The sequence below is a fragment of the Miniopterus schreibersii genome, assembly GCF_964146895.1.
Source record: "Miniopterus schreibersii genome assembly, chromosome: X".
NCBI lineage: Eukaryota > Metazoa > Chordata > Mammalia > Chiroptera > Miniopteridae > Miniopterus > Miniopterus schreibersii.
This window is the reverse complement of record NC_138104.1, coordinates 55835821-55848756: the sequence shown is the minus strand read 5'-3', so window position 1 is coordinate 55848756 and position 12936 is coordinate 55835821.

Below are 12936 nucleotides of genomic sequence, written 5' to 3'. Positions count from 1 at the left end.
TATCACTCAAGATAGATGGTGTAATAAAGAGTTTCCCAGACAAAAAAAAAAAAGCTAAAGGAGTTTATCAGGACCAAACCAGCACTGCAGGAAATGCTAAAGGAAATTCTGTAATTTGAAGTAGAAATAGAGAAAAAGAGAAATATAGACATAAATTATTAAAATGGCAATAAATATGTACCTATCAATAATAACCTTAATATAAATGGATTAAATGCCCCAATCAAAAGACATAGGGTAGCTGAATAGATAAGAAAACAATACCCAGCCCGGCCGGGTGTGGCTCAGCGGTTGAGCATCGACCTGGGATCCAGGCGATTGGTGTTCAATTCCCTGTCAGGGCACATGCCCGGGTTGCGGGCTTGATCAATGACTCTCTCATCGTTGATGTTTCTCTCTCTACCTCTCCTTTCCTCTCTCTGAGATCAATAAAGATATATTTAAAAAGAAAAGAAAAGAAAAGAAAACAATACCTAAATATATGCTGTCTATAAGAGACCCACCTCAGAACAAAAGACTCACATAGGCTGAAGAGAAAAAAAGAACTTCTGGAGGACTCTAAAGGAAAGATCAACAGCAATGCAGTCATAGTGGGGGACTTTAACATCTCACTGACTACTGGATAGATCTTCCAGACAAAAAGTCAACAAGGAAACATTGACTCTAAATGACACATTAGATCAAATGGATTTAATTGACATTTACAGAACATTCCACTCCAAAGCTGCAGAGTAGGCATTCTCCTCAAGTGCACATGGGACATTCTCAAAGACCACATGTTAGGACACAAAACAAGTCTATAAGTTCAAGAAGATTGAAATCATATCAATCATTTTCTTAGACATTTACACAATGGAATCCTATGCAGCTGTAAAAGCAAAAGATCCCTTACCTTTTGAGACAGCATGGTGGGACCTGGAGAGTATTTTGTTAAGCAAAATAAGCCAGTCAGAGAAAGGCAAGTGTCACATGATCTTACTTATATGTGGAATCTAGTAATCAAAATAAACCGATAAACAGAATAGATCCAGTGACATAGAAGCTTGGAACAGACTGACAAATCTCAGAGGGAAGGCTGTGGTGGGTCGGTGGAAGGGGAGAGATTAACATAAAAAGTATATGCCTAACCCATGGACACAGACAATAGTTGGTGAAGGCCTTGGGAGAGGGGTACAGGGGGGAGGGAATCAATGAGTGAGAAAAGGGGACATTTGTAATACTTTCAACATTAAAAATAAATTGAAAATAAATAAAAAGAAAAAACACATATATTCAAAAAATACATATCACACCTTAATTCATCTACATAGTCAAAATAAGGCCGACATATGGGCTATTAAAAATCTTTCATTTGAATGGTTTCCTCTTTAACTATCCATTATATTGGTAATCTATAATTCTCCCCTTTAAATCTTGAAGAACCTTGCTAAATAGTTATCAATTATATTATTTTCAAATAATGAATTTTATCATGGCTTTTCCTATAACAACTGTTTTTTATTTCATTTATATCTTTTAGTCTCTATTATTTCCTTCCTTCTACTTTTTTTGGAAATATTTTGTAGTGTTTTATTTGAGTTGAAACAATCATAGATATATTTTGATTATGTTATATGTTCATTTAAAGTCAAAACATTTCACTCTAAGCACTGTTTCATTCTAATGTCATTTTTTCTCTATGAAATTATTATAATTTTCTTTATCTAATGTATGTTGGTAAATTATGAGTTATAAGTTACATAAAGAGTAGAACACACAAAAATGTTTATTGAAATGCTACATATATAAATCATAAACATTCCACACATTTTTGCTGTTGTTTTGTGTATATCTTTGTGTTATTTCATTTTATTCCCATTATTTTCATGAGTATTGATGCTAGGCATTTACTTTTTTTTCTTCTCTTACATTCTTCTACTCTGTCACCCAGTCCCCCAACTCCCACCTATCTGGCAACCATCAGTTTTATATATGTAAGTCTATTTCAGTCTTATTTGTTTATTTATATTGTTCCTTAGACTCAACATATAAGTGAAATCATGTTATTTGTAATTTTGCCTGACTTATTTCACTTAGCATGATACCCTGTAGGTCCATTCATGTTGTTACAAATAATAAGATTTCATTTCTTTTTTATGGCTGAGTAATATTCCATTGTATAAATATACCACTTTCTCTATATCAACTTGTCAATTAATGGGCACTTAGGTTGCTTCGATGTCTTGCCTATTAAAATACTGTTGGAATAAACAGGCATATGTATCTATTCAAATTAGTGTTTTTGATGCTTTGGCTAAATATCGAGAAGTAGAATTGCTGGATCATAAGGCAGTTCCCTTTTTAACTATTTGAGAAACCTACATACTGTTTTCCATAGTGGTTGAGCCAATTTGTATTCCCACCAACAGTGCACAAGTGTTCCCTTTTCTCCACATCCTCGCCAATAATTGTTGTTTGTTGATTTATTGATGATAGGCGTTCTGACCGGTATGAGGTGATACCTCATTGTGGTTTTAATTTACATTTTTCTGATGATTAGTGACATTGAGCGCCTTTTCATACATCTATTGGCTATCTGTATGTCCTCTTTGGAGAATCATCTATCCAGATCCTCTGCCTATTTTTAATTGGATTATTGGGGTTTTTTGGTGTTACATTTTATCAGTTTTTGAAAATAAATTTTAGCTATTAACTTCTCATTGGATACATCATTGGCAAATATTTTCTCCCAATTGGTAGGTGTGTTTTCATTTTGTTGGTGGTTTTCTTTGTTGGTGGATAAATCTTTTTTAAAAATTTATCTCTATTGTTGAAAGTATTACATATGGCTCCCTTTCTCTCCCCATTGATCCCCTCCACCCCACATCCACCCCCACCCCCACCACCAGACCTTCCCCACACTATTGTCTGTGTCCACAGGTCATGCATACATACATATTTAGTTTGATGTAGGTTCATTTGTTTATTTTTTCTTTTGTTTCTCTTGACCGAATAGATACATCAACAAAAGTATTTCTAAGAGCAATGACAGAGAGTTTACCGCCTATGTAATCTTCTAGAATTTGTATGGTTTTGAGTTTTACATTTAAGTTTTTAATCCATTTTGAGTATATATGGTGTAAAAAAGTGGTCTAGTTGAATTTTTTGCATATATCTGTTCAGTTTTCCAAACACAATTTATTGAGTAGGTTGTTATTCTATTCTATATTCTTGCTTCCTGTGTCATATATTAATTGACCATACACAAATAAGTTTATTTCTGGTTAATCACCTTTTCTTAACTTTTAAAAAAATTTATCTTTATTGTTGAAAGTATTACAGATGTCCCATTTTTCCCCCCAATTGACCCCCACCATCTGGATCCCACCATCTCCCCAGCCCTTCACCCTGTTATTGACTGTGTTCATGGGTTATGCTTGTATGCATATAATTTCTTTGGTTAATCTCTTCCCACCTTCCACTCTCCTTCCCTCTTTCCTCTGAAATATGATTGTCTGTTGCATGCATCAATGTCTCTGGATCTATTTAGTTCACCAGATTCTTTTGTTCATTAGCTTCTTCTTAAAGAAGACCCTTCAACTTTTCCTGTAGTGCTGGTATGGTGATGATGAACTCCTTTAGCTCTTTATTGTCTGAGAAGCTCTTTATGTGACCTTCAGTTCTAAATGATAGCTTTGCTGGGTAGAGCAATCTTGGTTGTAGTTCCATGTTTTTCATCACTTTGAATATTTCTTGCCACTCCCTTCTGGCCTGCAAAGTTCCTGTTGAGAAATCAGCTGACAGTGTATGGGTGCTTCCTTGTAGGTAACTAATTGCTTTTCTCTTGCTGCTTTTAAGATTCTCTCCTTGTCTTTAACCTTTGGCATTTTAATTATGATGTGTCTTGCTGTGAGCCTCTTTGAGTTCCTTTTGTTTGGGACCCTCTGTGCTTCCTGGACTTGTAAGTCTATTTCTTTCCCCAGGTAGGGGAAGTTTTCTGTCATTTTTTCAAATACGTTTACAATTTCTTGCTCTCTTTCTTCTCCTTCTGGCATCCTAATAATATGAATGTTGGGCTGCTTGAAGTTGTGCCAGAGGCTCCTTATACTATATTTCTATTTCTGGATTCTTTTTTTCTTTTTGCTCTTCTGGTTGGGTGTTTTTTGTTTCCTTATGTTCCAAATTGCTGATTTCATTCTCAGTGTCCTCTACTTTACTGTAGATTCCCTGTAAATTATTCTTCCTTTCAGTTCATGTAGCCTTCATTTCAAATTGGTACTTTATTATGTCATTGTTTTTCTCAGTTATTTTTGTAACACTCTTAATAATATGGTTGAGCATCCTTATAAACAAAATTCTGAATTTTGTATCTGTTAGTTTGCTTGGACCTAGTTCGTTTAGTTCCTCTTCTAGTGATTTCTTCTGTTCTTTCCTTTGTGACATGTTTCTTTGCCTCCACATTTTGGCTGCTCCCAGGTGTTTGTTTCTATGTATTAGGTAGAGTTGCTATGTCTCCTGGAATTTTCAGAGTGGCTTTGTGTAATAGGTGTCCTGTAGGGTTCAGTGACTCAGCCTCCCCAGTCACCTGAGCTGGGCCTTCTAGGTGTTCCCCTGTGCAGCCTGTGTGCACTGTCCTATTGTAGTTGAGCCTTGGTTGCTGTTGTCATCACTGGGAGGACTTGATCCTCAGACCAATCAGCTGTGAAGACCATTTGCAACTACAGCCAAAGAGCTGCTGTGCTGGAGACACCTCTATGGATCAGGATTTACTTCAGTGGAGCTTTGATGTTCACCAAGTGCCCCTCTTGAGTGTGTGACTCATGGATGTGGTAGGGTTGTAATCCAGCATGGTCAAGTCTGACCAGCAGGTGCACTGTCTCTGGGGCCTCCCTGGAGGTGCAAAGTCAGACTCTGTCAGTGTTTTGCCCAGGGCCACCCAGCATGAGCTACAAAGCAAAATGTAGTTGGCTGCTGTTTGTGCTGGGCTTGGAGGTGTCCAGGAAAGGCCAAGCTATGATCCACTTATCAAGCCATATGGAGCACACTGCTGCTTGTTTCAGAGATTTTAGGAAAGTCCTAAGCATGAGGCTTGAGAGGCCACTTGCATAGAAAAGCCACTGAAAATGGCTAGGATGAGCTTGCAAGTAGGAAGGGGCAGGTCTCCGGGAATCACCAGGGCAGGGCCAAAGTGTGAGTCAGGTGCTGGAGATTCAAATATGGTGTCTGCCTGCCAGCTGTGTGTGGAGAGAGCTCACCAAAGGAGCGATGGCTTTCTGGTGCCAGCTTTTCTGTCTGGGAGGAAGCTGCCCCTCCAGCTCTCTCCTCAATTTCAGGCAGATTAGTTCCTCCCCAAGTATCCCAGGTTCCTTTCAAGCTGCTGCCCAGCACTGGAGCTCAGAGGGACTGTGTCTGAGTCAATGTGTTGGCCCTTTAAGAGAAAAGCCTGGGGCTCCTGCAGCTTCCAGGACCCTCAGCAACAGTCTCTGTTGGTTTGACAACCTGAAGTTGTGGGGATTTGTCTTCCCAGCCTTGGAGCCCTGGCCTAGGGGCCTGATGTGGGGCTGGGACCTATCATTCCTTGGGGAAACCTCCACTGCTTAGATATCCCTCCTGATTTTAAACTGTGGAACCAGGTATGGGCCCACAGCTGGGTCTCCGAGATTCAGCCCCGATCCACCCGTGTCTCCGCTGCTCCTACTGGTCTGGATGCTTCCTTCTTATAGTGCTTCTGTTCACCTAGATTTCAGAAGGTTCAGAGTGATAGTTGTTCTGTATTTTAGTTGTAATTTTGATGTGGTTGTGGGAGGCTGCGGGCGCAGCTGTTACCTACGCCGCCATCCTGTTTCTTCTCCTTAACTTTCTGAATGTCTCAAGAGAGTGATGACTTCTCTTTGTCCTCTATTTGGATATCTCATTTGGTGAAATGCTTGATCAAGACATTTGTAACAATGTTTTTGTTAATGTCTTTATTATTGTTAGGACTACAAGTTTTCTGAATGTTTTGTCAGATATATTTAAGAAAATATGTTTTAATTTTATTAATACATTTTTGATAAACAATTCCTTTTAATTGATGAATTCCAATTCATCAGTACTTTATGTGATGTTTCTTACTCTTTTTCTGTTCTACTTGTAGTTAAAAAATTATTTTCTAAAGATATTTTCTGTTTTTCTATAGATAGTACATTGGCCTTTTAAATTTGGGTCAAAAAAATCTTGAGTTTAAATTAATGCATAGTGTAAAGTAGAGATAAATAATAATTTTTCAATGAAATATATAGCAATTGTATTGCTTTCTATTATAGTTCCCCTTTTTAAATATTGAATGAACCTAATGCATATTTCAATTTTTGGAATTTCTTCTCTTCCAGTATTCCAAAAATCAAAACCATATTCTTTTAATAACTGTTATTTTATACTAATTCTGTAAAACTGGTAGTGTAAGTCTAAAAGAGTATCCTTATTCTTCAAATTTGCCTTGAATATTCCAATTATTATGATTTTACAGATGCACACATACATTAATTTGTTAGTTTACACAATCACAAAAGTTGATGAGTGGCATAAATTTTATTTTATTAAATACATATTTTTTAAATAGGCATGGTTTGAAGTTGGATTTTTTTCATTCATTAAACATGATATATATCACCAATTACTTAGGTATTTAATTTTTCTTAAAAACCATAGGAACTTGCATTTATGGTCTGGTATCAATATTATGGAAGTCATCACTTTATCCTAAGAAGTAAAAAGCTAAACAAGCTTAAAACAAACAAATCTTCTTAGATATGTCAGATAACTAAAGCAAACTCTTGCCCCCAAAACTGGAGCAACAGGCAAGCAGATAGGCAAAACCACAAGTTACTAGAGCAGAAACCCATTAGCAGAAACCTTTGAACCAACACCAGGGTAGAAAAACTTAAATTGAAATTGATGCATTATGGGAGGCATAATAGGAGGAAATGAGAGTTTAAAACTTCAAGAGGTGGTACAAACTTAGGGGGACACCTAACTTTTGTGAGTTTTACCTCTAGTAGCTCTACCAGGTTCTCACAGTGAATATCAGAGAAAAATTCTCTTGTGCAAAGAGAGGGGGGAAATAAGTATTTTGAAATATGCCACAAGGTTATATTCTTCTTAATGATTACTTCCCTCAAGCAAAACTATTTTACTGAAGTCTAACCTACTAGGGTTTTACCAGAGTCTAAAAACCTGCAGGGGAAAAAATACAATCTCAGTTCACTTTAGTTTTCCTCAAAAAAAGAGCAATACCTTACTCCAGCATTCTCTAGGCATCCTGTAGTACATAAGTGGGAAAAACAACTGAGAAGCACTCATGAAGTTAACAGCTGTCCCCCACAGCCAGGTGCTGTCATCAGTGTAGCTGCAATGTGTTGGAATGGGGTGTGTTGGGGAACTGGCCAGCTTCTTTTTTGTTTTGCCCTCCCAGTAATAGCAACCTCAGAACTCTGTGGGGTCTACCCTGCACACTGACCTCAGTGACCATCACAGAGTTCACCTTTTGTTCAGGGAAATCTTCAAGTTAGAAAAGTTTTCAACCATTATTCTTTAAATATACTTTTTTTCCTTTATTTAAGTTAAACTTATTGGGGTTACATAGGTTAATAAGATTATATAGGTTTTGAGTGTACAATTCTACAATACATCATCCGTATACTGCATTGTTTGCCCACTACCCAAAGTCAAATTTCCTTCTGTCACCACATATTTGACCCCCTTTACCCTCTGCTACCTCTACTTCCCTCTGGTAACAACCATAGAACAGAAAGACATATTTTTATCAATCTACTAGAGAAGTGCCACTCATACACAGATACCTAAATAGAAAAGAAATCCATCAAATACCATAAATAACCAAGGTAACAGGGCAACCCAGAAAGAAAATTTAAAAATCTCCAGAAAATAAACTTAAAGACACAGAAATATTTTATTTAAATGACAGAATTGAATATTGCAGTTCTGAAAAAAACTCAATGAGATGCAATAAAATTGATAAGCCATTGCACTGTGTTGGTATTTGTAATAATTGTGCAAGTCAGTAGTAGGTAAAACTGTGCCTTAGCACAAATCAAAGTGGCCCCGAAGTTTATTAGTAGATATGGCATTCATCATTGCTGTTACACTTGGTAACAAAACAAAACAAAACAAAACAGAATCGAATTTCAATTAAGAATGTCCTAGATAAAACAGTAAGATGACTGTGTTAAATCCTCACCTTTGAGTATATGCTTTGTTAATGTTCTATGATAAGTGAGAAGTACATATAAAGCACTTCTGCTGCATAATGTAGTATGACAATTGTCTCAAGAAAAATTATGTGTATGATTGATTGAAAAATAAAATAAAATAAATGCACAAAATAAGTACTTTTCCAAAAAGATTGAAACTTTAAAAAAGAACCAAATAGAAATCCTGAAGATGAGTAACTCAATGAAAAAGATAAAAAACGAACTAGTGATCTTAAGAAATACAGCTGACCAGATGGAGGAAAGAATTAGTGATATCAAATAAAGGAATCTATAAATGGTGCAGGGAGAAGAAGATAGAGACATGAGAATGAAAAAAAACCCTCTATGAGAAATATCTGACTCCATCGGGAAAAGCAACATAAGAATAATAGGCATACCAGAAGAAGAACAGAGGGAGAAAGAAACAGAGAGCCTATTCAAACAAATGGTTGAAGAGAACTTCCCAAGTCTATGGAAAGAGCTAGATCCTTGAGTATAAGAAGCAAACAGAATACCTAGTTACCTCAATTTAAAAAAGCGTTCTCTAAGGTACATTGTATTAAAACTGTGAAAAATTAGTGATAAGTAAATAATTCTCAAGGCAGAAATGGTAAAGGAAAGCCCATTAGATTATCATTGGATTTCTCAGCAGAAATCCTACAAGGTAGGAGCGGAATCAAATATTCAAATGACTGAAGGAAAGAAATGACCAGCCAAGAATAATATATCCAGCAGTTATCCTTTAGAAATGAAGAAGATATAAAGACTTTTCCAGATATACAGATGTTGAGAGAATTTACCACCAGAAGACCTCCACTGCAGGAAATACTCAAGAGGGTTTTTCTACCTGAAACAGAGCAAAAGGGCACAAAAGCTACCCGTAAGATCACCAACAGGCAGACAGAAGCAGGCTATTACAACCGTTTTCTAGAATAGGGTACTATACACTTAAATATCACATAAAAGCTAAAGGAGGTTAAAATGACATTTAAAAAGAAGAAATAACTACAGCGATATGTAAATGAACTCACAGCATAAATAGGAATACTCTGTGACAACAAAAACATAAAAGGGGAGGGGATAAAGATCTGAATTTGCGAAGGGGGATGGAGATTAGATGCAGTCACTAGATAAAAACCTATTGTATATATGAAATGTTCTTTTACACAAACCTAATGGTAAACACACACAACTAAGACACATAGGTTAATTTTTTTTTTTTAATTTGCCATTCTGATTGCATGATTTCTAATATTCTGTTTTCCAGGTTTCTAATCTGTTGTCAATCCCTTTTAATGTATTTTTATTTCAGTTATTGTAATTTTCATCTTTGATTGATTGGTTCTTCCATATATTTTCCTGTTGTTGAGATTCTCTCTGATCTTCTCTATTCTACCCTCAAGTTTGTTGAGCATCCTTATAACAGTTTCTTTGAATGCTTTATCAGGCAAATTACTTATCTTCATTTACAATTTTTCTCTGGGACCTTTTCTTCTTCCATCATTTGGGGCATACTCTTCTGTTTCTCCCTTTTGTTTTATTTTCTGTGTTTGTTCCTAAGAGTTACATGAAATAGCTCTCTCCCAATCTTGAAAAATGGTCTTGTGTAGAAGTGGCCTCTGTGTAAGCTGTGTGTTTGATGGTTTGGGCAGGCCAGTTAGGGTCACGTGTGGTGCCTGGTTTGCCACCTGGCCAGAAGTAGCCTGTTCCCTGCAGAGCCTGGTATACCCATGTGTGCAACAACTCTGTTTTTCCAGCTTTCCATGGCCACAATGGAGTTGTGATGGGCAACCTGATGTATGTGCACTTCCTTGCCCTTCTGATTTGGGTGGAACTCCCTGGTGTGTGGGTGGCATGCCCTGATACTTATTGTCTGTTGCCTGAACCTGGTCTGGGTGGGGCTGCTCTGTGTGTAAACATCACAGTCTCCTACTAGTTCCACACTTTTTCTGGATAGTGCAGTCCTGTGTGCATGCATTGCCATACCTTGTCAGTTCTGCAATTTCTCAGAGTGGGGCAGCCATATGTATGTACAGAGCAAGATGTTACTAATTCTGTACTTTCTGTGGATGGGGCAGTCCTGTGTGAGCAGACCTATGTGTGCATGCATCAAACCCTACTAGTTACATCTTTTCCCTGGGTGGATCAGCCCTGTGTGGATGTACATCAGCACCCTACTTGGTCTGCATTTTCTCTGGGTGAAGCATTCCTTTGTGCACATTTAGAGATACCTTACTAGTTATGCACTTCCTTTGGATGGAGCAGCCCTGTGTCTATGCTCTACAATGCCTTGCTAGTTCTGCACTTTTTCCAGGTCTAGCAGCTCTGTTCTGTTGTACCCTACTAGTCCCACACTTTCTCTGGACAGGGCAGCCTTGTGTGAGTGTATTACAATGCCTTTCTTGTTCTGCACTTTGAGTGGGACAACCCAATGTGTTCATGCAGCAGTGCACAACTATTTCCACATTTGCCCTGGTTGGGGTAGCTGTGTGCACTGGAGCACCCTGCTAGTTGTACACTCTGTCCAGGCAGGACAGCCCTATGTGTGCATGCAGCTTCGTGGGTATGCACAGAAGCACCGTGTTGTACCCACTGAATCAATTTCTGGACAGAGGGGCCCTTTTCATGTTTTCTGTGGCACTCAACTCTTCCTACTGAAGCTAAGTCCTGGAAGGGTGGCTGGGGATGTGCCACAGTGACTCTGCAAGTTGGCAAAAGCACCTGAATAGAGCTCTTGTCCACTATCCAAGTGCAAATGAAATGTAAATAATGATTATCTCTGGTACCTCTGGTTCTAAAGTACCCTCTGCTCCTGGAGTCCAATTGTGGTTCCCAAACCTTCCTTATGCAGTCCCTCTCTGTGTTACAGAAGCTGTTCAACTGCCCATAAGTTGTCTCTCAGAAAGAACTGCTCAAAATATAAGTTACATTAGATATGTCCTTGGTGGGGGAAAGCTCAGCATCGTCTTATGTTGCCATATTAAAGTCATCTCGCAATAATTACTTTAAATATAAATGGATTTAATTTTCCAATCAAATGACAGAGCTGATGGATGGATAAAAACAAATGATCTATGCCCAGCCGGCTTGGCTCAGGGGTTGAGCATTGACTTATGATCCAGGAGATTGTGTTTTGATTCCTGCTCAGGGCACATGCCCGGGCTGCAGGCTTGATCCCCAGTAGGTGAAGTGCAAGAGGCAGCCAACCAATGACTCTCTCATCATTAATGTGTCTATCTCTTTCTCTCCCTCTCCTTTCCTCTCTCTGAAATCAATAATGATATATTTTTAAAAATCCAAATGATCCAATGATATGCAGACACATAAGGAGATACACTTTAGCTTTAAGAACACACATATGTTCAAAATGAAGCTGTAGGCATCAAACTTCTTGTTTTCAAACTATGTTACAAAGCTGTAGTAACCAAAACATTATAGTATTAGCATAAAAACACACATATAGACCAATTAAACAGAATTAAGAGCTGAGAAATAAACCTACACATATATGGTCAATTAATATTTGACAAGAAAGCTGAGAAAAGTTAATGGGGTAAGGATAATCTTTTAAATAAATGTTGTTGGTAAACTGGATTATCACATGCAAGAGAATAAATTTAGACTCCTATCTTATGTCACTCACAAAAAAATACTCAAAATAAATTAAAATTTGAATGTTAGATCTGAAATCATACTATTCCTAGAAGAAAACATAGGGTAAAACTCTTTGACATTGGTTTTGACAATGACTTTTTCATATGACTCCAAAACTACAAACGACAAAAGCAAATATCAATAATGGGACCACATCAAATTAAAAAGCTTCCTCACATCAAAAGAAACAATCAACGTGGAAACACAACCTATGAAACAGGAGAAAATATTTACAAACATATATTAGATAAAAGATTAATATTTAAAATACATCAGGAAGACATACAACTCAATAAAAAAAAATCTCCAGTTAATACACAGGCACAATACTTTTATACATTGTTTACATGAAGACATATAAATGGCCAACAAGTATAAGAAAAGGAATTCAACATGACTAATCATCAGGGAAATGCACACCAAAGACACAATCAGATATCACCTCACACCTGTTAGCATAGCCATTATAAAAAAGACAGAGAAAACTAGCATGGCAAGAATGTGGACTAAAAGGAAACCATTTGTGTTGTTGGTCTAAACGTAAATTCATTAAGTTATTATGGAAAACAGTATGGAGATTCCTCAAAAAAGTGAAAATAGAACTTCTATAAGGTCTAGCAATCTTACATCTGGGTATATATCCAATGGAGGAAATAAAATAGCAATCTCAAAGAAATATCTGCACTTCTATGTTTATTGCAGTATTATTTACAATAACCAAGACATGGGCACAACCTAAAGTGTCCATTAGTGGATAAATGGATAAAAATAATGTGCTCATTGGTGCTCAGATATTTTTTTAACTGAAAAGCATTTGAATTAAAAGAAAAGAAGCTGTATAAATAAATACATCAAGGCCTAGTTCTCCTAGACTAAACTCCTGCTACTATTTTTAAAAGCTTAGTTACTATATATTAATATAATAATGATGGCACTAAAATTAAGGATGTTATTTTTGTTATGCTGATTATTTTATAACTGCAGTGCTAAATTAATAAAACAAAAGAGGAGTTTAAAAAAGAAAATCATAAGGAAGAAAGAATACATTTAC